The following is a 22,794-nucleotide window of genomic DNA, read 5'->3' as shown; positions in this document are numbered from 1 at the left end:
AGGTTCAATGCCTTTGATACTTCCGCCTTCCAGGATGCTTCCTTTGAACGCAGGGTTCTCATACCCGCTAGGGTGCATCCCCTCTCTTGAGGAACTGCTTTAGGACATCCCCGATGTATTCCCTGTGGAACACAGTGTACCCTGCTGCAGAAAAGGAGATTTATGGTAGACTTACTATAGATAAATCTCTTTCTGCGATGTACACTGGATTCCACAGGGCACCCACCCTGACGCACTTAGCTTCTTTGGGTTTGTATGGCATTAGCCGCTAGTCCCTTCTCTTGTCGTGAGAACGTGGTTTTATGTGATTAACATCTGCCTTCTCTTTTACCTGCCTCTTCATTGGACTTGTTAACAAAACTGAGCTCACAGTGCCTGGAGGCAGGGTTATAGAGGAGGACCCCCAATGCATCCTGGGACAGTCTAAAGTTTTAGCCTGTTGGTGCCTCTGGATCAAGATCCATCTCTACATCCTGATGTAGAACCCAGTGAACCTCGCAGAAAGAGATTTAACTATGGTAAGTCTACCATAAATATCTCTCTCTCTCACTCTCTCTCTCTCTCTCTATATATATATATATATATATTCCTATATGTGTGTCTGTGTATATATATGTTTACATGCATGTGTGTGTGTATGTATATATATATATACATATATACACACACACACACACACACACACACACACACACACACACACACACACATATATATATATTTATTAGAGATGTGCGGCAGGCACTTTTCGTGTTTTGTGTTTTGGTTCTAATTCCACTTTCGTGTTTTGGTTTTGGATCTGGATGATTTTGGAAAAAAAACATAAAAACAGCTAAAATCACAGAATTTGGGGGTAATTTTGCTCCTACGGTATTATTAACCTCAATAACATTCATTTCCACTCATTTCCAGACTATTCTGAACACCTCACAATATTGTTTTTAGGCCAAAAGGTTGCACCGAGGTTGCTGGATGACTAAGCTAAGCGACACAAGTGGACAACACAAACACCTGGCCCATCTAGGAGTGGTACTGCAGTGGCAGACAGGAGGGCAGATATAAAAAAAAGGCCCCAAACAGCACATCATGCAAAGAAGAAAAATAATTGCAATGAGGTAGTTGTATGACTAAGCCAAGCGACACAAACAATTGGCCCATCTAGGCGTGGCACTACAGTGGCAGACAGGAGGGCAGATATAAAAAAAGGCCCCTAACAGCACATGCAAAGAAGTAAAAAAGGTGCACCGAGATTACTGTAGGCCTAAACTAAGTGACACAACCATCTGGCCCATCTAGTAGTCTCAAGAAGTGGCTGAATGTCGAGAGTGGGCCGCAATTGTTCGGTCCACTGACAGCATCTCCAGCATGCTCCAGTCACTTTTTAAAAAAAATCTGCAATTGGTGGACTTATACGGCAGTACCCCATGACTAATACAGCAGTACCCCTGGACTCATACAGCAGTGTCAGACAAGATTGCACTTTTCAAAAACTAGGCCCCAAACAGCACCTCATGCAAAGATGTCGAAGAGGTGCAATGAGGTAGCTGTATGATTAAGCCAAGCGACACAAACAATTCCAACTGGAATTGTACGTTCAAATCACTGGAATTAAATGGCAAGATCACTGGAATTAATAATTATAAATCACTGGAATTAATTGGCAAGATCACTGTAATTAATAATTATAACTCACTGAAATTAATTGGCAAAATCACTGTAATTATACGTCCAGATCACTGGAATTAAATGGCAAACTCTCGCTATCAGCTGCCTAGTGAAGTGGAATCTAGATGGGATTTGGTACTGGGGACACGGGTGTGGTATTGAAGGTCGATAGTAACTAGGTCGACAATGTCTAGGTCGACCACTATTGGTCGACAATAACTAGGTCAACAGGGTGGCTAGGTCAACAGGGTCTTTAGGTCGACATGTTCTAGGTCGACAGGTCAAAAGGTCGACATGAGTTTTTAATGTTATTTTGGTGTAGTTTTCTTCGTAGAGTGACCGGGAACCCCAATTAGTGCACCGCGTCCCCTTGCATGGCTCACTTCGATCGCCATGCTTCGGGCATGGTGCCTTCGCTCTTCTACCACTTCGCTCGGCACAGATTACCGTTCCAATCGTAGTCCACGTGGATCGTTAAGTATGAAAAGTTTCAAAAAAAGAAAAACCCTGTGAAAAATTCATGTCGACCTTTTGACCTGTCGACCTAGAACATGTCGACCTAAAGACCCAGTCGACCTAGACACCCTGTTGACCTAGTTACTGTTGACCAATAGTGGTCGACCAAGACATTGTCGACCTAGTTACTGTCGACTTAGAGACTGGATCCCGGGGACACAATACCTCCATCGATTGTCTAAATCCCACTGCACTAATGGCGGATACCGGGCGCACGTCTAACACCAACATAAGTGTCAAGGCCTCAGTTATGAGGACTTCCATCGTAATGTGAAGCTGAACCACTAGTCATGAACATAGGCCAGGGCCTCAGCCGTTCCTTGCCACTCTGTGTCGTAAATGGCATATTGGCAAGTTTACGTTTCTCCTCAGGCCATTTAAATTTCTTTTTTTGGAGTCTTTTTACTGAACTTTGGCTTTTTGGATTTTACATGCCCTCTACTATCACATTGGGCATTGGCCTTGGCAGACAACGTTGATGGCATTTCATCATCTATGTCCTGGCTAGTGGTAGCAGCTTCAGCACTAGAAGGAAGTGGTTCTTGATCTTCCCCTATTTTATCCTCCAAATTTTTGTTCTTCATTATTTTTTTGGAGTTATATAATACAATATGCGGCACAGTTATGACTGATGGCTGATGGCCAAGACATTACCACTGGTCTGATGCAGCACAACACAACAACCCTGGAAAAGATTTGTGGGTGTTGTTGTTATAATTATTATAATACTGTAGCAGTGGACATATAGCAGCAGTGTATACCACTGTGACTGCCTCGTCACTTGAATGACTGATGGACAGGACACTACAACTGGTCTGATCAGCACAACACAACAATACTGTAAGGGACTTGTGGTTGTTGTTATTATTATTATTATACGGCAGCAGTGGACATATAGCAGCAGCGTATATCGTCACTGGAATGACTGATGAGACAGGACACTACCACTGGTCTGATGCAGCCCAACACAACAACACTGTAAGAGACTTGTGGTTGTTATTATTATTTCTCTAACGTCCTAAGTGGATGCTGGGGACTCCGTAAGGACCATGGGGAATAGCGGCTCCGCAGAAGACTGGGCACAACTAAGAAAGCTTTAGGACTACCTGGTGTGCACTGGCTCCTCCCTCTATGACCCTCCTCCAGACCTCAGTTAGAATTTTGTGCCCGGCCTAGCTGGATGCACACTAGGGGCTCTCCTGAGCTCTTAGAAAGAAAGTAATATTTAGGTTTTTTATTTTCAGTGAGATCTGCTGGCAACAGACTCACTGCTACGAGGGACCTAGGGGAGAGAAGCGAACCTACCTGCTTGCAGCTAGCTTGGGCTTCTAGGCTACTGGACACCATTAGCTCCAGAGGGATCGAACACAGGCCCAGCCTCGGTCGTCCGGTCCCGGAGCCGCGCCGCCGTCCCCCTAGCAGAGCCAGAAGCAAGAAGACGTTCCTGGAAATCGGCGGCAGAAGACTTCGGTCTTCATTAAGGTAGCGCACAGCACTGCAGCTGTGCGCCATTGCTCCCCATGCACACCACATACTCCGGTCACTGATGGGTGCAGGGCGCTGGGGGGGGGGGGGGGGCGCCCTGGTCTGCAATATGAGTACCTTACTTGGCAAATTAACACATAATATAGTCTTTAAGACTATATATGTGTAAAATCCCCTGCCATAACTGTATAAAAAAAAAAGCGTGAGAAGTCCGCCGAAAAAGGGGCGGGGCTATCTCCCTCAGCACACTGGCGCCATTTTCCCTCACAGCTCCGCTGGAAGGATCGCTCCCCAGGCTCTCCCCTGCAGTTCCAGACTAGATAGGGTAAAAAAGAGAGGGGGGGCACTAATTTTAGGCGCAATCTGTGTTATATAAGCAGCTATAGGGGAAAAATCACTGTGTAGTGTGTATCCCTGTTTTATATAGCGCTCTGGTGTGTGCTGGCATACTCTCTCTCTGTCTCCCCAAAGGGCTTTGTGGGGTCCTGCCCTCAGTCAGAGCATTCCCTGTGTGTGTGCGGTGTGTCGGTACGGCTGTGTCAACATGTTTGATGAGGAGGCTTATGTGGAGGCGGAGCAGGTGCCGATAAATGTGATATCACCCCCTGCGGGGCCGACACCAGAATGGATGGACATGTGGAAGGAATTACGTGATAGTGTCGACTCCTTACATAAAAGGTTTGATGACATAGCGGATGTGGGACAGCCGGCTTCTCAGCGCGTGCCTGTCCAGGCGTCTCAAAAGCCATCAGGGGCTCTAAAACGTCCGGATACGGACTCCAGTGTCGACGACGATGAGACTAGCGTACATTCCAGTAGAGCCAACCGTTATATGATTGCGGCTATGAACAATGTGTTGCACATTTCTGATATTACCCCAGGTACCACAAAAAAGGGTATTATGTTTAGGGATAAAAAACTACCAGTGGTATTTCCCCCATCTGATGAATTAAATGAGGGTGTGAAGAAGCGTGGGCTTCCCCCGATAAGAAACTGGTAATTTCTAAAAAGTTACTAATGGCGTACCCTTTCCCGCCAGAGGACAGGTTACGGTGGGAGACATCCCCTAGGGTGGATAAGGCGCTCACACGTCTGTCAAAGAAGGTGGCACTACCGTCTCCGGACACGGCCGCCCTAAAGGAACCTGCTGATAGGAAGCAGGAGGCTATCCTGAAGTCTGTTTATACACACTCAGGCATTATACTGAGACCAGCTATTGCTTCAGCATGGATGTGCAGTGCTGCAGCTGCGTGGTCAGATTCCCTGTCAGAAAATATTGATACCTTAGACAGGGACACTATATTGCTAACCATAGAGCATTTAAAAGACGCTGTCTTATACATGAGAGATGCACAGAGGGATATTTGCCGGCTGGCATCTAGAATTAATGCAATGTCCATTTCTGCCAGGAGGGGTTTATGGACTCGGCAGTGGACAGGGGATGCAGATTCTAAAAGGCACATGGAAGTTTTGCCTTACAAGGGTGAGGAGTTGTTTGGGGATGGTCTCTCGGACCTAGTTTCCACAGCGACAGCTGGGAAATCAGCGTTCTTACCCCATGTTCCCTCACAGCCAAAGAAAGCACCGTATTATCAGGTACAGTCCTTTCGGCCCCAGAAAGGCAAGCGGGTTAGAGGCGCGTCCTTTCTGCCCAGAGGCAGAGGTAGAGGTAAAAAGCTGCACCATTTAGCCAGTTCCCAGGAACAGAAGTCCTCCCCCGCTTCCTCTAAGTCCACCGCATGAAGCTGGGGCTCCACAGGCGGAGCCAGGTGCGGTGGGGGCCCGTCTCAGGTACTTCAGCAATCAGTGGGCTTGCTCACGGGTGGATCCCTGGATTCTACAAGTGGTATCTCAGGGGTACAAGCTGGAATTCGAGACGTCTCCCCCTCGCCGTTTCCTCAAATCTGCCTTGCCAGCGACTCCCTTGGACAGGGAGGCAGTGCTAGAGGCAATTCACAAGCTGTATTCGCAGCAGGTGATAGTCAAGGTTCCCCTCCTTCAACAAGGAAGGGGTTACTATTCCACAATGTTTGTGGTACCGAAACCGGACGGTTCGGTGAGACCCATTTTAAATTTGAAATCCTTGAACACGTATATAAAAAGATTCAAGTTCAAGATGGAATCGCTCAGGGCATATTTCAAGCCAGGAGGAAGGGGATTACATGGTATCACTGGACATCAAGGATGCTTACCTCCATGTCCCCATTTACCCTCCTCACCAGGTGTACCTCAGATTTGTGGTACAGAACTGTCATTATCAATTCCAGACGTTGCCGTTTGGTCTGTCTACGGCACCGAGGGTATTTACCAAAGTAATGGCCGAGATGATGATACTCCTTCGGAAAAAGGGAGTTATAATTATCCCGTACTTGGACGATCTCCTTATAAAGGCGAGGTCCAGGGAAGAGTTGTTGGTTGGAGTAGCACTAGCTCGAGAAGTGCTACAACAGCACGGCTGGATCCTGAATATTCCAAAGTCGCAGCTGGTTCCTGCAACGCGTCTATTGTTCCTGGGGATGGTTCTGGACACAGAATGGAAGAAGGTGTTTCTCCCGGAGGAGAAGGCCAATGAGTTGTCATCTCTAGTCAGAGACCTCCTAAAACCAAAACAGGTGTCGGTGCACCACTGCACGCGAGTCCTAGGAAAGATGGTAGCTTCTTACGAGGCAATTCCATTCGGGAGATTCCATGCAAGGATATTTCAGTGGGATCTGTTGGACAAGTGGTCTGGATCGCATCTTCAGATGCATCGGATGATAACCCTGTATGCAAGGACCAGGGTGTCTCTACTGTGGTGGCTGCAGAGTGCTCATCTTCTGGAGGGCCACAGATTCGGCATACAGGACTGGGTCCTGGTGACCACGGATGCCAGCCTTCGAGGCTGGGGAGCAGTCACACAGGGAAGAAATTTCCAAGGACTATGGTCAAGCCAGGAGATGTCCCTACACATAAATGTTCTGGAACTAAGGGCCATTTACAATGCCCTAAGTCAGGCAAGACCCCTGCTTCAAAGCCAGCCGGTACTGATCCAGTCAGACAACATCACGGCGGTCGCCCATGTAAACCGACAGGGCGGCAGAAGAAGCAGGATGGCGATGGCAGAAGCCACAAGGATTCTCTGATGGGCGTAAAATCACGTGTTAGCACTGTCAGCAGTGTTCATTCCGGGAGTGGACAACTGGGAAGCAGACTTCCTCAGCAGGCACGACCTCCACCCGGGAGAGTGGGGACTTCATCCAGAAGTCTTCCAGCTGATTGTAAACCGTTGGGAACGGCCACAGGTGGACATGATGGCGTCCCGCCTCAACAAAAAGCTAGAAAGATATTGCGCCAGGTCGAGAGACCATCAGGCAATAGCTGTGGATGCTCTAGTGACACCGTGGGTGTACCAGTCGGTTTATGTGTTCCCTCCTCTTCCTCTCATACCCAAGGTACTGAGGATAATAAGAAGAAGAGGAGTAAGAACTATACTCATTGTACCGGATTGGCCAAGAAGAGCTTGGTACCCAGAACTTCAAGAAATGATCTTAGATGACCCATGGCCTCTGCCGCTCAGACAGGACCTGCTGCAGCAGGGGCCCTGTCTGTTCCAAGACTTACCGCGGCTGCGTTTGACGGCATGGCGGTTGAACGCAGGATCCTGAAGGAGAAGGGCATTCCGGAGGAAGTCATCCCTACGCTGATTAAAGCTAGGAAAGAAGTGACCGCAAACCATTATCACCGCATATGGCGGAAATATGTTGCGTGGTGTGAGGCCAGGAAAGCCCCAACGGAGGAATTTCAGATGGGCCGTTTTCTGCACTTCCTACAGTCAGGGGTGACTATGGGCCTAAAATTGGGTTCCATTAAGGTCCAGATTTCGGCTCTATCGATTTTCTTCCAGAAAGAACTGGCTTCACTACCTGAAGTTCAGACATTTGTTAAGGGAGTGCTGCATATTCAGCCTCCTTTTGTGCCTCCAGTGGCACCTTGGGATCTCAACGTGGTGTTGGATTTCCTAGTCACATTGGTTTAAGCCACTTAAAACCGTGGAACTAAAATATCTCACGTGGAAAGTGGTCATGCTGTTGGCCTTGGCTTCGGCCAGGCGTGTGTCAGAATTGGCGGCTTTGTCATGTAAAAGCCCTTATCTGATTTTCCATATGGATAGGGCGGAATTGAGGACTCGTCCCCAATTTCTTCCTAAGGTGGTATCAGCTTTTCATTTGAACAAACCTATTGTGGTGCCTGCGGCTACTAAAGACTTGGAGGATTCCAAGTTGCTGGACGTAGTCAGGGCCCTGAAAATGTATGTTTCCAGGACAGCTAGTGTCAGGAAAACTGACTCGCTATTTATCCTGTATGCACCCAACAAGCTGGGTGCTCCTGCTTCAAAGCAGACTATTGCTCGCTGGATCTGTAGTACGATTCAGCTTGCACATCCTGCGGCTGGATTGCCGCATCCTAGATCAGTGAAAGCCCATTCCACGAGGAAAGTGGGCTCTTCTTGGGCGGCTGCCCGAGGGGTCTCGGCTTTACAACTTTGCCGAGCAGCTACTTGGTCGGGGTCAAACACATTTGCAAAATTCTACAAGTTTGATACCCTGGCTGAGGAGGACCTAGAGTTCGCTCATTCGGTGCTGCAGAGTCATCCGCACTCTCCCGCCCGTTTGGGAGCTTTGGTATAATCCCCATGGTCCTTACGGAGTCCCAAGCATCCACTTAGGACGTTAGAGAAAATAAGATTTTACTCACCGGTAAATCTAGTTCTCGTAGTCCGTAGTGGATGCTGGGCGCCCATCCCAAGTGCGGATTGTCTGCAATACTTGTATATAGTTATTGTTTAACTAAAGGGTTTTTGTTGAGCCATCTGTTGAGAGGCTCAGTTATATTTCATACTGTTAACTGGGTATAGTATCACGAGTTATACGGTGTGATTGGTGTGGCTGGTATGAGTCTTACCCGGGATTCCAAATCCTTTCCTTATTGTGTCAGCTCTTTCGGGCACAGTATCCTAACTGAGGTCTGGAGGAGGGTCATAGAGGGAGGAGCCAGTGCACACCAGGTAGTCCTAAAGCTTTCTTAGTTGTGCCCAGTCTCCTGCGGAAGCCGCTATTCCCCATGGTCCTTACGGAGTCCCCAGCATCCGCTACGGACTACGAGAAATAGATTTACCGGTGAGTAAAATCTTATTTATACGGCAGCAGTGGACATATAGCAGCAGCGTATATCGTCACAGGAATGACTGATGAACAGGACACTACCACTGGTCTGATGCAGCACAACACAACAACACTGTAAGGGACTTGTGGTTGCTGTTATTATTATTATACGGCAGCAGTGGTCATATAGCAGCAGCATATATCGTCACTGGAATGACTGATGACACAGGACACTACCACTGGTCTGATGTGGCACAACACAACACCACTTTATACAGCTACACTGGTGTTAGGGTCTCCTGCTCTGTGCTGCCACGTCGTCATGGCAACCGGGAGACAAGTGCTAGCGGAGTAACCTGAGCGCAGCTGATACTCCGGTTCGGGTATTTTGCTGTGCAGTGGTTACAGGCTCTATGCACGGCAGGGGATCGGGTGCTGGTTTTTGTGCTCACAGTCTGTGAGGTCTGAGTGGGGCGTGGACAGCACCTGCTATATAAACTCTCTTCTCAGGTTAGACAGATGCTGCTGAATCTTTGTTGGTTAGTCAGTTCCTGAAAGCTAGCTAGTACTGTGTAAACTTTGTATTTGTTTGTTGCTTACTGCAAATAGGCCTTGGGATTTGGTATTACACTCTGCCAATCCAGACCTAGCAGTAAGACTGGAGTCAGTCGTTTAACCTGCTGGGGTTCTTTTGCTACTCTGTGAACCTAGCAAGTTTGCGGCTGTATTCTCAGACTTGCCTGCCAAAATCCTTTCTCACTGTGCAAGGTGTTCAGGTGTCAGTTTAGTGGCAGTAAGCTGAACCAGTGCACTGCAAGTGAGGACTAGGATTGTGGAGACTCTCCTTGTGTCTATTATTCCATCTCTGACCAAGGAGTTTACTGCCACACCCGTTGGTAACCCTTTAGGGTTTTGCTGTTGCCCTTAGCAACAGCATTTCGGGTTCTCTACGTATTAAATCACAACATCTCGCTTCTTTCCATCTGAGCATTCCTAATACTAGGGAGACACCTAGTTTCTTAGCCTTTGGGCTTCTCTGTTCACTTTGTGTTTATTTTGTTACCCTATCACCTTCTATGTATGTAATGTCATATTCCCCAGTCTGTCTGTGAGTTCATTTGTTTTGCATCCCTCTCCGTTCAGACACCAGTACATTCCTGCTGGCCCTGGTGTGCATAACATATTCAGCAGCCTAATACTCCTGTTGAAATTTCGTGGGAATATGGAGCATACCCCTCAAAATACTTTGCAACAGGTGGTCGATCAGGTGCAGGTCCTGACTCGACAATTTAATGATTTGTCCATTAAAATGCACACCTCGCAGGCCGCTGGCAGAGCTCCCGCAGCAGCAGTGCCTTCAGGGGTTAAGGAGCCAAAAGTAAATCTCCCGGATCGTTTTTCTGGAGATCGCTCGCAGTTCTTTTGTTTCAAGGAGAGCTGCAAGCTATATTTCCAGCTTAGGCCTCAGTCTTCTGGGTCGGAGATTCAGCGGGTGGGCATAGTGATTTCCTTGCTACAAGGAGACCCACAGGTCTGGGCATATGGGTTGCAGCCTGACTGTCCGTCGCTTAAAAGTGTTGATGCTTTTTTTACGGCACTGGGCATGTTGTATGATGACCCTGACAAGACGGCCTCAGCCGAGGCTCAGATTTCGATCCTTAAGCAAGGGCGAAGGCCAGTTGAGGTTTATTGTACGGAGTTTCGGAGGTTGGCCCATGATACCCAGTGGAATGACCCAGCCCTGAGACACCAGTAACGAATAGGTCTTTCTAACCAGTTAAAAGACCAACTGGTACAATATCCCTTGCCTGATAGCTTGGATCAGCTCATGCAGTTATCCATTCGGGTGGATAGACGGCTGAGAGAGCGCAGGCTTGAAAGGGAGACCGAGGTTTCCTTCTTTCCCAAGGGAACCTCAGACTCTGAGGAATTTTCCGAGGAGCCTATGCAGATTGGGGCTACCCGCCTCTCCTCGCGTGAGAAGACGCGGAGGAGACAGCAGGGGTTATGTTTGTACTGTGGGAATAAAGGCATGACCTTTATTCCCACAGTACAAACATAACCCCTGCTGTCTCCTCCGCGTCTTCTCACGCGAGGAGAGGCGGGTAGCCCCAATCTGCATAGGCTCCTCGGAAAATTCCTCAGAGTCTGAGGTTCCCTTGGGAAAGAAGGAAACCTCGGTCTCCCTTTCAAGCCTGCGCTCTCTCAGCCGTCTATCCACCCGAATGGATAACTGCATGAGTAGTATCATGCCCAGAAAAGCCGGAAAACTTCAGGGCCTGAGGGTGATGGGAAATATCCTGTCAGGCCAGAAGTCAGAATTTCCCAAGAAGACTTTTATCATTCCGGTGACCTTGAAGATCCTCGGTCAAACTGTCAAGACTGAGGCCTTTGTGGACAGTGGGGCCGACGGGGTTTTTATGGACCGCCAATTCGCCCTGAAACACTCTGTTCCCTTAGTACCCTTGGCATCGGAAATTGAGATTTGTGGGTTAAACGGGGAACCATTATCCCAGGGTAAAATTACCTCTTGCACTAGCCAGATTTCTTTGTTTATTGGAGCCACACATTCTGAAAAATTGTCCTTTTATGTGACTGTCTGCACTTTTGCCCCATTGGTGTTGGGGTTACCCTGGTTAAGGGCCCACAATCCTCAATTTGACTGGGTCTCTGGGGAGATTCTTAGTTGGGGTACTGATTGTTTCAGGAGTTGCTTGAGCCTTCCAGTCAGGCTTTCGCAGCTAAATTTGCCAGGATTGCCAGGATGTTATGCAGATTTTGCGGACGTGTTCTCCAAAAGAGTTGCAGAGGTACTACCTCCCCATCGCCCCTATGACTGTGCCATTGATTTGTTGCCGAATGCTAAGCTTCCCAAGAGCAGGTTGTACTCCCTGTCACGTCCTGAGACTCAGGCTATGGCAGAGTACATTCAGGAGAACTTGGCTAAGGGATTTATCAGACCTTCACAGTCTCCAGTTGGGTCGGGGTTCTTCTTTGTGGGTAAAAAGGACGGTTCGTTGCGACCCTGCATCGACTTCAGGGAATTGAACCGTATCACGATTAAAAACTCATACCCACTGCCTCTCATTTCGGTCTTGTTTGACCAGCTTCGTACTGCCACCATTTTTTCTAAGATTGACCTACGCGGTGCGTACAATCTAATCCGAATAAGAGAGGGGGATGAATGGAAGACTGCCTTTAATACCCACTCAGGGCATTATGAATATTTAGTGATGCCTTTTGGGCTCTGTAATGCCCCGGCAGTCTTCCAGGACTTCATGAACGATGTGCTCAGGGAATATTTGGATAGATTCTTAGTTGTATACTTAGATGACATCCTAATCTTCTCCCATTCCCTGGAGGAACATCGGAAGCATGTACGCTTAGTCCTCCAGAAACTCAGAGACCACCGGCTTGGGGCGAAGCTGGAGAAGTGCAAATTTGAAGTTTAGCAAATCGCATTTCTAGGATATATTATCTCCCCAGAAGGTTTCCAAATGGAGGGTTCCAAGGTACAGGCAGTCCTGGATTGGGTGCAGCCCACTAGTTTGAAGGCGCTTCAGCGTTTTCTGGGCTTTGCAAATTTTTATAGATGATTTATCGCTGGATTTTCGTCTATAGTGGCGCCCTTGGTGGCACTCACTAAGAAAGGGGCGGATGTTGCTCACTGGTCTTGTGAGGCCAAAGCGGCTTTTGCCCGTCTCAAAAGGGCATTTGTCTCGGCCAAGGTGCTGCGACACCCAGATCCAGAGCGTCCTTTGTGGTGGAGGTGGATGCCTCTGAGATGGGTATTGGGGCAGTGCTCTCTCAGATGGGGGTGTCTGATAATCGCCTTTATCCCTGTGCTTACTTTTCCCGTAAATTTTCGCCTGCCGAGATGAATTATGATGTGGGTAACCGGGAATTGTTGGCTATTAAGGATGCACTCGAGGAGTGGAGACACTGGCTTGAGGGGGCTAAGTTTGTGGTCTCAATTCTCACCGACCATAAGAATTTGGCATATTTAGAGTCAGCGAAGCGCCTCAATGCCAGGCAGGCACGATGGGCTTTGTTTTTTGCTCGCTTTTATTTTTTGATAACATATCGCCCTGGGTCAAAAAACATCAAGGCTGATGCGCTCTCGCGGAGTTTTGCTCCAATCCAGGAGACCACCGAGGAGCCATTGCCCATTGTGTCCCCATCATGTATTAAAGTGGGCATTACCCAGGACCTCTTGCCATTAGTCCTTAGAGCACAGGAGCAGGCTCCTCCAGACCTTCCAGTAGGTCTTTTGTTTGTGCCTCCTAGGTTAAGACAGCGAGTGTTCCTGGAATTCCATGCCAAGAAGTCGGCAGGTCACCCGGGTATTGCCAGAACTCGGGAGTTGCTATCTAGGGCGGTGTGGTGGCCCTCGGTGGCTAGGGATGTGGATCAGTGGGTTCGGGCATGTGACATCTGTGCCCGAAATAAGACTCCTAGAGGGGTTCCTGTTGGCCCATTACATCCACTCTCTATTCCATCTAAGCCATGGACCCACATTTCAATGGATTTTGTGGTGGACTTGCCCAAATCCTCGGGGATGACAGCCATCTGGGTTGTCGTTGACAGGTTTTCGAAGATGGCGCACTTCGTTCCATTGGTTGGGCTGCCATCGGCCAGACGCCTGTCTGAATTATTTATGCTGCATGTTGTGCGCCTCCACGGGTTGCCACTTGATGTGGTCTCTGACCGCGGATCCCAGTTTGTGGCCAAATTCTGGAGGGCATTTTGTTCCGATCTCCAGATTTGTCAGCTTGTCGTCAGGCTACCATCCGCAGTCTAATGGGCAGACTGAAAGGGTGAACCAGTCCTTGGAGCAGTTCCTCAGGTGTTATGTCTCCAAGTGTCAGACTGACTGGGTTGCTCATCTATCCATGGCGGAGTTTGCCTATAACAACGCGGCTCACTCTGCTACAGGGATCTCTCCCTTCCTTTGTGTGTATGGGCATCATCCTAAGGCCAATTCTTTTGACCCCCAGGACTCCACGCCTGGTGGTTCCTCTGTGGTTTCGGTCCTTAGAGGTATTTGGAGGAAAGTGAAGAAAGCCCTTGTGTCTGTGTCATTAGTGACCAAAAGGGTTTTTGATAAGCGGAAAAGACCCTGCAGCTTCAAATTAGGAGACTTCGTCTGGTTGTCTACCAAGAATTTGAAGTTGAGACAGCCATCTCATAAGTTAGGCCCCCAGTTCATCGGTCCTTATAAGATCACTAGGGTTATCAATCCGGTGGCATTTCAGTTAGATCTACCCCGTTCTTTGGGTATCAATAAAACATTTCATTGTTCCCTTTTAAAACGGGCGATTAGTAATCCTTCTTCCAGTGGAAGACCTTCCCCTCTTCTGATACGTGGCCAGAGGGAGTTTGTTGTTGAAAGGATTCTTGACTCCAAGATGGTTCGGGGTCGGCTGTCATTTTTGGTGCACTGGAAGGGGTATGGCCCGGAGGAGCGGTCGTGGGTGCGCAGTTGTGATCTTCATGCCCCCAGACTATTACGCTCTTTCTTCTCGCAGTTCCCCGATAAACCCGGTGGTAGGGGTTCTTTGACCCCTCGTCAGAGGGGGGGTACTGTTAGGGTCTCTTGCTCTGTGCTGCCACGTCGTCATGGCAACCGGGAGACAAGTGCTAGCGGAGTAACCTGAGCGTAGCTGATACTCCGGTTCGGGTCTCTTGCTGTGCAGTAGTTACAGGCTCTGTGCACGGCAGGGGATCCGGTGCTGGTTTTTGTGCTCACAGTCTGTGAGGTCTGAGTGGGGTGTGGACAGCACCTGCTATATAAACCCTCTTCTCAGGTTAGACAGATGCTGCTGAATCTTTGTTGGTTAGTCAGTTCCTGAAAGCTAGCTAGTACTGTGTAAACTTTGTATTTGTTTGTTGCTTACTGCAAATAGGCCTTGGGATTTGGTATTACACTCTGCCAATCCAGACCTAGCAGTAAGACTGGAGTCAGTCGTTTAACCTGCTGGGGTTCTTTTGCTACTCTGTGAACCTAGCAAGTTTGCGGCTGTATTCTCAGACTTGCCTGCCAAAATCCTTTCTCACTGTGCAAGGTGTTCAGGTGTCAGTTTAGTGGCAGTAAGCTGAACCAGTGCACTGCAAGTGAGGACTAGGATTGTGGAGACTCTCCTTGTGTCTATTATTCCATCTCTGACCAAGGAGTTTACTGCCACACCCGTTGGTAACCCTTTAGGTTTTTGCTGTTGCCCTTAGCAACAGCATTTCGGGTTCTCTACGTATTAAAACACAACATATCGCTTCTTTCCATCTGAGCATTCCTAATACTAGGGAGACACCCAGTTTCTTAGCCTTTGGGCTTCTCTGTTCACTTTGTGTTTATTTTGTTACCCTATCACCTTCTATGTATGTAATGTCATATTCCCCAGTCTGTCTGTGAGTTCATTTGTTTTGCATCCCTCTCCGTTCAGACACCAGTACATTCCTGCTGGCACTGGTGTGCATAACAACTGGATATATGGCAGCAGAGGTAACCAACACTGTGACTGATGCAACACAATACACTGATTACACTGGACTGGACAGCACAACACAGCACCACTTTATACAGCTACACTGGATATATGGCAGCAGAGGACACCAAAACTGTGACTGGCTGGACTGATGCAGCACAATACACTGACTACACTGGACCGCACAACACAGCACAAGACTCGCCACCCCACTTTCCCACCCCCACACAGACACTGAGGACACGTCCTCTCAATACACTCTCCGAGACTGGAGTGAAAATGGCCGTGACGCGCGGCTCCTTATATGGAATCCAAATCCTGCGAGAATCCAACAGTGGGATGATGACGTTTTGCCATGTTCAGGTTTCAGAGTCAGGTTTTGGTTTTTTGAGAACCGAACCCGCCCATCTCTTTTATATATATATATATATATATATAAACTACCCAAATGACCCTGATCAAATTTTCCTCCAGTATTTTCTGATAACATGCTGCATTCATCTTGCCATCAATTCTGACCAAGTTTCCAGTGCCTTTTTAGCTCACACATTCCTAAAACATCAGTGATCCACCTCCGTGTTTCACAGTAGGAATGGTGTACCTTTCATCATAGGCCTTGTTGACTCCTCTCTAATTGTAACGTTTATGTTTGTGGCCAAAAACTTCAATTTTGGTCTCATCACTCCAAATGACTTTGTTCCAGAAGTTTTGAGGCTTGTCTCTGTGCTGTTTGGAATATTGTAAGCGCGATGATTTGTGGTTTTGCGTAGTAATGGCTTTCTTCTGGCGACTCAACCATGCAGCCCATTTTTCTTCAAATGCAAATGCTATTGTGCATCTTGAAACAACCACACCACTTTTTTTCAGAGAGTCCTGTATTTCAGCTGAAGTTATTTGTGGATTTTTCTTTGCATCCAGAACAATTTTCCTGGCAGTTGTGGCTGAAATTTTTGTTAGTCTGCCTGACCGTGATTTGGTTTCACAGAATCCCTCATTTTCCACTTCTTAATTAGAGTTTGAACACTGCTGATTGGCATTCTCAATTGCTTGGATATCTTATTACATCCCTTTCCTGTTTTATACAGTTCAATTACCATTTCCCGCAGATCCTTTGACAATTCTTTTGCTTTCCCCATGAGAGAAAGAGAATGGGGTTGTACTGGTAAGGTGCACAAAGAAAAATTTAATTAAAATATAACTTTTATTATGTCATTAAGAGCCGTAAATTAATCAGCCAAGCGAAATATATGGTAAAAATGACAGATAGAAATAAGAAAGATCGAGTGCTCTAAGATAGAAAAGTGAAGAGATTTAAAATATGTCCACCTCGATGATTACAGAAACTACCTAAATCCGTTAGGTGTACCTATAAATGAATAGTGGAGCCACACTTAGGTGGTTAATTTTCAGCTCCTAGTGTCCTGTATAGTATAGATATTGTTATTCTGAGTCAAATACTCCAGCGTATGCTAACTACAACTCCCAGTGTACTCTGTGCTGTGGGTGTTGTTATGTATTCTTGTTCTGAGTCAAATACTCTACCATGCACAGCTTATATGTGTTCAGAAAAACCGAAATACAGATTCAAATGTCCTGAATCAGCTATCTAATTAGTCTGGGTATTCACTCCCAGTATTAGCACAGCTGTGTCAATAGCCACTGTAACAGTCTCCTACATAATGAGAACCTAGATATGCAGGGAATATCATACCTACATATTTAACATATATATCACTATTGACACTACTACCCCTCCTTAACAGAATTGGATTATATACGGATGGGGTTAATTATCTGCTCACATTGTAATATGCAAGCAGGAGTGGACATCTCCACTTATGTCCACAGCAGCAATTGAAGGTGATTCTGGAATAGTACCTAGTGAACCTCACTTAGGAGATGTAATAAAATTCACGTGTCACATTTACTATATGTGACAACAATGTGTCCACTAGGATTCAAATGATAAGCTTCAATCAAATGATATCCTGTATTCTTAGAGTTAAATATACTATCATTGAGGAAAGTATTTGGAGTAGGTAGAATTATTATGTGGTTCTATTGCGAGTTATATTTATACTCTCCAATGCCGTCTCCTCAATATGATAGCCTCCCGTGGATATAAATCAATACATAGATGGAAATTTAACAGGTGTTCATGGCTAATATGATATATAGTTAATGGTACATATTCAATTGATAATAGTATATTAATTGAAAAATATGGGGCTATGAGACACAAGGGTAAATATATTTGTGCTGGCAAATATTTATATCAACTCGGGTATTCCCGTGTTTGCCGTCTATTTAACATATCAACCTTTTGTGTACGTGCTGGCACAAGATTAATTCAGGACACCAGAGACTATGGGAGTGAATATACTGCAACGACACCTAGTGAGTCGGCATTTGTCCGATTAACGGGCATTCCCGTGTGCCGTGCAGTATTCCAACCCCCATACTCACTGAAAGGAAACAAACTGTGGAACACAAAGATATGTATGCTGCCACGGTGTGTGTTCAATTAGCATATATTAAGACGGACATTCCCGTGTTGCCGTATAGCAGGGTTCCAAACTTCTATGCATATGCTAAAAAAAGGGGGAAAGATTTTGACACTGGAGATTATGGAGGTGAGCATGCTGCAGCGGCACCTAGTAAATCGACGAAGCTATACGCGAAATGCGCGCATCGGCTTTCCTTGCCGCTCCGATGCTCTTACTTTAACTACCTAGTCGTCATTAACACGGGGGCCGCATTGCTGCATGGCGAACGGGAATGCCCGTCAATCGGACAAATGCCGATTTACTAGGTGCCGCTGCAGCATGCTCACCTCCATAATCTCCAGTGTCAAAATTTTTCCCCCTTTTTTTAGCATATGCATAGAAGTTTGGAACCCTGCTATACGGCAACACGGGAATGTCCGTCTTAATATATGCTAATTGAACACACACCGTGGCAGCATACATATCTTTGTGTTCCACAGTTTGTTTCCTTTCAGTGAGTATGGGGGTTGGAATACTGCACGGCAAACGGGAATGCCCGTTAATCGGACAAATGCCGACTCACTAGGTGTCGTTGCAGTATATTCACTCCCATAGTCTCTGGTGTCCTGAATTAATCTTGTGCCAGCACGTACACAAAAGGTTGATATGTTAAATAGACGGCAAACACGGGAATACCCGAGTTGATATAAATATTTGCCAGCACAAATATATTTACCCTTGTGTCTCATAGCCCCATATTTTTCAATTAATATACTATTATCAATTGAATATGTACCATCAACTATATATCATATTAGCCATGAACACCTGTTAAATTTCCATCTATGTATTGATTTATATCCACGGGAGGCTATCATATTGAGGAGACGGCATTGGAGAGTATAAATACAACTCGCAATAGAACCACATAATAATTCTACCTACTCCAAATACTTTCCTCAATGATAGTATATTTAACTCTAAGAATACAGGATATCATTTGATCGAAGCTTATCATTTGAATCCTAGTGGACACATTGTTGTCACATATAGTAAATGTGACATGTGAATTTTATTACATCTCCTAAGTGAGGTTCACTAGGTACTATTCCAGAATCACCTTCAATTGCTGCTGTGGACATAAGTGGAGATGTCCACTCCTGCTTGCATATTACAATGTGAGCAGATAATTAACCCCATCCGTATATAATCCAATTCTGTTAAGGAGGGGTAGTAGTGGCAATAGCGATATATATGTTAAATATGTAGGTATGATATTCCCTGCATATCTAGGTTCTCATTATGTAGGAGACTGTTACAGTGGCTATTGACACAGCTGTGCTAATACTGGGAGTGAATACCCAGACTAATTAGATAGCTGATTCAGGACATTTGAATCTGTATTTCGGTTTTTCTGAACACATATAAGCTGTGCATGGTAGAGTATTTGACTCAGAACAAGAATACATAACAACACCCACAGCACAGAGTACACTGGGAGTTGTAGTTAGCATACGCTGGAGTATTTGACTCAGAATAACAATATCTATACTATACAGGACACTAGGAGCTGAAAATTAACCACCTAAGTGTGGCTCCACTATTCATTTATAGGTACACCTAACGGATTTAGGTAGTTTCTGTAATCATCGGGGTGGACATAATTTAAATCTCTTCACTTTTCTATCTTAGAGCACTCAATCTTTCTTATTTCTATCTGTCATTTTAACCACATATTTCGCTTGGCTGATTAATTTACGGCTCTTAATGACATAATAAAAGTTATATTTTAATTACATTTTTCTTTGTGCACCTTACCAGTACAACCCCATTCTCTTTCTCTCTAACATATGTTACTAATTGGTTGTCTCAGGTAGCACCCCCAAAATTTATATATATTCAACTAAAATACTATTGGGGTTCATGTGAGTGATTCATTTCACTTAATTAGTCTATAAATCAGAGAGTGCAGATTTCTTTCCCCATATTCTTTTGTTAGGCTTTCCCCATGACTCAGAATCCAGACACGTCAGTGCAGCACTGGTTGAAAGATGGAAGGGTCTTTCAGGAGTCCAGAAACTCACTGACCTTTTATACACACACACTGATTACACAGTTGTTTGATAATAAATGGCTTCACCCAACCACTAACCATGAGTGAAAGAAAAGTTTGTGAGTTATCATTCATATTCACTGACAAATGGCCAGAAAATCAAAAATTCTGCTAGGGTATGTAAACTTATGAGCACAACTGTATATATATATATATATATATATATATATATATATATAAAATAGGAAATAAACTGTGGCAAAGAAAATGTGTATTAAACCCTACTGCATATTACATTGTTTGATGTTTCAGTGCCACAGGGGCATTTTTATCAAGGCATTATTGCCCAGTCAGTCATCACCTCCACCACTTAATTATTTAATTTTATACAATATACAGTACTTAATGGTCTCACCCCTCATGCAGTATTTAAACTCCACCACCCTCATTCCCATGCCTTATATATTTAATTACCTTATCTCACCCCACCTTATAAAACGATTTTCTCCTCAAGTTACTATATTTACAGTACATAATAAACGCACACAGCTTCTGCCTCCAGCTCTTTGTTGTGGAATGACACATCATGATATCTCATCACCTATGGTCAGTTGGCGGGCACTGTATACTTGTCACAGGTGCTGCTACTGCTGGCAGGTGAGTGCGCAGAACTGTGCACGAGTGCAGATGGGGACAATTCTACTCTGGAGGCTCCGCTGTTAGCAGCAGCTCAGCCAGCAGCTGCCACTAGTTGTGGAGCAGGAGACCGGTAGAATTGTCCCTTGTCACTGAACAGGAGCTCCAGCCTGGGAGCCCGGGGTACTTGCCCCTTGGGTCCCCACCTTAATCCAGCACTGCCCTGGATCCCTGGACACATAGCAGTGATGCAGAGGTCTCTGAGCTCCAATATCACTGCCAGAATTGTGCCCTAGTATACCATGCAACCAGCATTCTGGAGCACATGCACATGGGATCACAGTGCAGAAAGGGGGACGTAGATCCCCCAACACACAATTTGGCTGATCTCTGCAAGTGCTGAGATTTGCTGCAGCAGGGGGACTGATTATCAGATGCATGTGGGGTACGGGGTATATGCCCATAGGGGTGTGGGAGGGTAACCCACTGGGGGGATTTATAACTATTGGGGGTACGGGAGGAGCAAAATCAAGATAAATAATGCTGGAGGGGAAAGTGGGTTTAATAACCACCGGGGAGGGTTAGAGATATCTAGATGGAGCCTCACTCATCTTGGCTTCTCTGCTGCACCTAGGTGCACCATGGTTTATTAGCATAAGCCTTTCATCTATTGTTCTCAGCTGCAGTACAATACAGAGAGAACAATACAGCAGGGGATTAAGTAATTACAGCAGGGGATTAAGTCCGACTGCCCTGGCTCAATTAATCCTATTAAAGGCAATGATGAAGAGGGCTCCATCTGTAGAGTACACCTAATTTAACACTTATCACTGTCATATAATTTTCTACTTTTTTAATTACACTTTTCACATGTAACTTCTTTGCTGTATAGCATCTGCTTCCTAATATTCACTAACACTTTAATTTCACACTAGTGTGCTGCCCTGGGTTGTATGGCCCTTGCCAATTTGTTGGGTGTCACGCCTCGGACATAGACTTAATGTTAATAACCGCCAGTATTCAGAGACGCATTGAAGTTGGCCTGTGGGCTTCCCATACATTTGCAAATTTATGCAACCAAGGTCTCTGTAATTTATACCACCATGTAGTTATCAAATTCTGTTGTTGATGTTATCCAGTGTGATGGAGGATACTAGTGCTTCTCATAAGCAATTACCAGTAATTCTCCACAGACCATTGATCAAGACCCCTGGGCTACTAGATCACCATCAGTAGCATTGTCTTTCGGGTCTGAAACCATTTTAACAACAGGCTGACAGGTGTCTGTAATCATGCTTGCTGTTCCTCAGACTTGATCAAACTGAATACCTGGACTGGATTTCACACCCTGCTGGGGTTGGGGCTGAAATGGCGGTGGTCGGGATGCCGGTGGTCAGAATACTGACAGCGGCATCCCAATGTTTAGAATCCAGACAGGAATCGGGTAAGCATGCTACCCCTACCCTCCTAACCCTCCCCTTACTGCAGCCTAAACCTAACCTTTAACTCCGCAGCCTAACCCTAACCCTCCCCAGTGATGCCTAAACCTAACTTCCTCTTCCGGCAGCCTAAACCTAACCCTCCTCACCCCTTGCAGTGTAAAACCTTTCTGGAGATGACTAAACTTAACACCCCACCCCCCACTGCAGCCTAAACCTAATCCCCCTCCCAACGACTCCCCCCAACCATCCCCTCGCATTATAAATCTACCCCCCCCTTCCCCCCTACGCGTGCCCGGGGTTTACCTCTTTGGTGGTCAAGCAGTCAGTTGATTGGGAATCTGGGTGTCGTGGTGCCAGCGCCTGTGGAATGTGCCCATATTCAGGATGCTGGTGCCAGCATTCTGAGCAGTGTTGGGATTATGGCACTGGCATTCCACAGTCAGGATCCTAACCAGATTCCCACATCCATGTCAGGCATGTTTATGCTGTCTCTGTGACATGTGACCTTTGACTATTTTCATCTAGTGGAGCTCAACACAATTTTACATTTTCTAAAGTGAGTTAATTAGATATGTTTGCCAACATCCTAGATTTATTGAGGAAATTAATAGTTTGCAGAACATTTTTACTGATTCCTCACAAACTAGTGTTATTAAACACTTAGAAGCCTACTATAATGGTGCACAGAGGGGCAGAGTATAGAGGATGTATGTCCCTAATTATAGAGGCAGCTGTAAATCTCCAGGGTTTCTTGCGGTTGTTCGTGTCTGGGTAAATATATGCTTACAGACCTTAATTAACAATTTCACATACTTTTGTATAAATTGTGAAGGACATTCATTAACAGTAGTGTAGTAGTATCAGTATATCTCCTGGCCACATTTCTCC

The 22,794-nt window shown here is 46.0% G+C and overlaps 1 protein-coding gene across 2 annotated transcripts in view; it reads right to left on the bottom strand.

Moving 5' to 3' along the window:
• LOC135042599 (epidermal growth factor receptor kinase substrate 8-like) overlaps positions 1–22,794 on the bottom strand; it is a 421,293-nt gene that overhangs the window by 304,936 nt on the left and 93,563 nt on the right. The gene's annotated exons all lie outside the window — the stretch shown is intronic.

The sequence above is a fragment of the Pseudophryne corroboree genome, chromosome 2 (genome assembly GCF_028390025.1).
Source record: "Pseudophryne corroboree isolate aPseCor3 chromosome 2, aPseCor3.hap2, whole genome shotgun sequence".
Lineage (NCBI taxonomy): Eukaryota > Metazoa > Chordata > Amphibia > Anura > Myobatrachidae > Pseudophryne > Pseudophryne corroboree.
The sequence above is the reverse complement of the archived record's forward strand: the minus strand, read 5'-3'. Positions and strand labels throughout refer to the sequence as shown.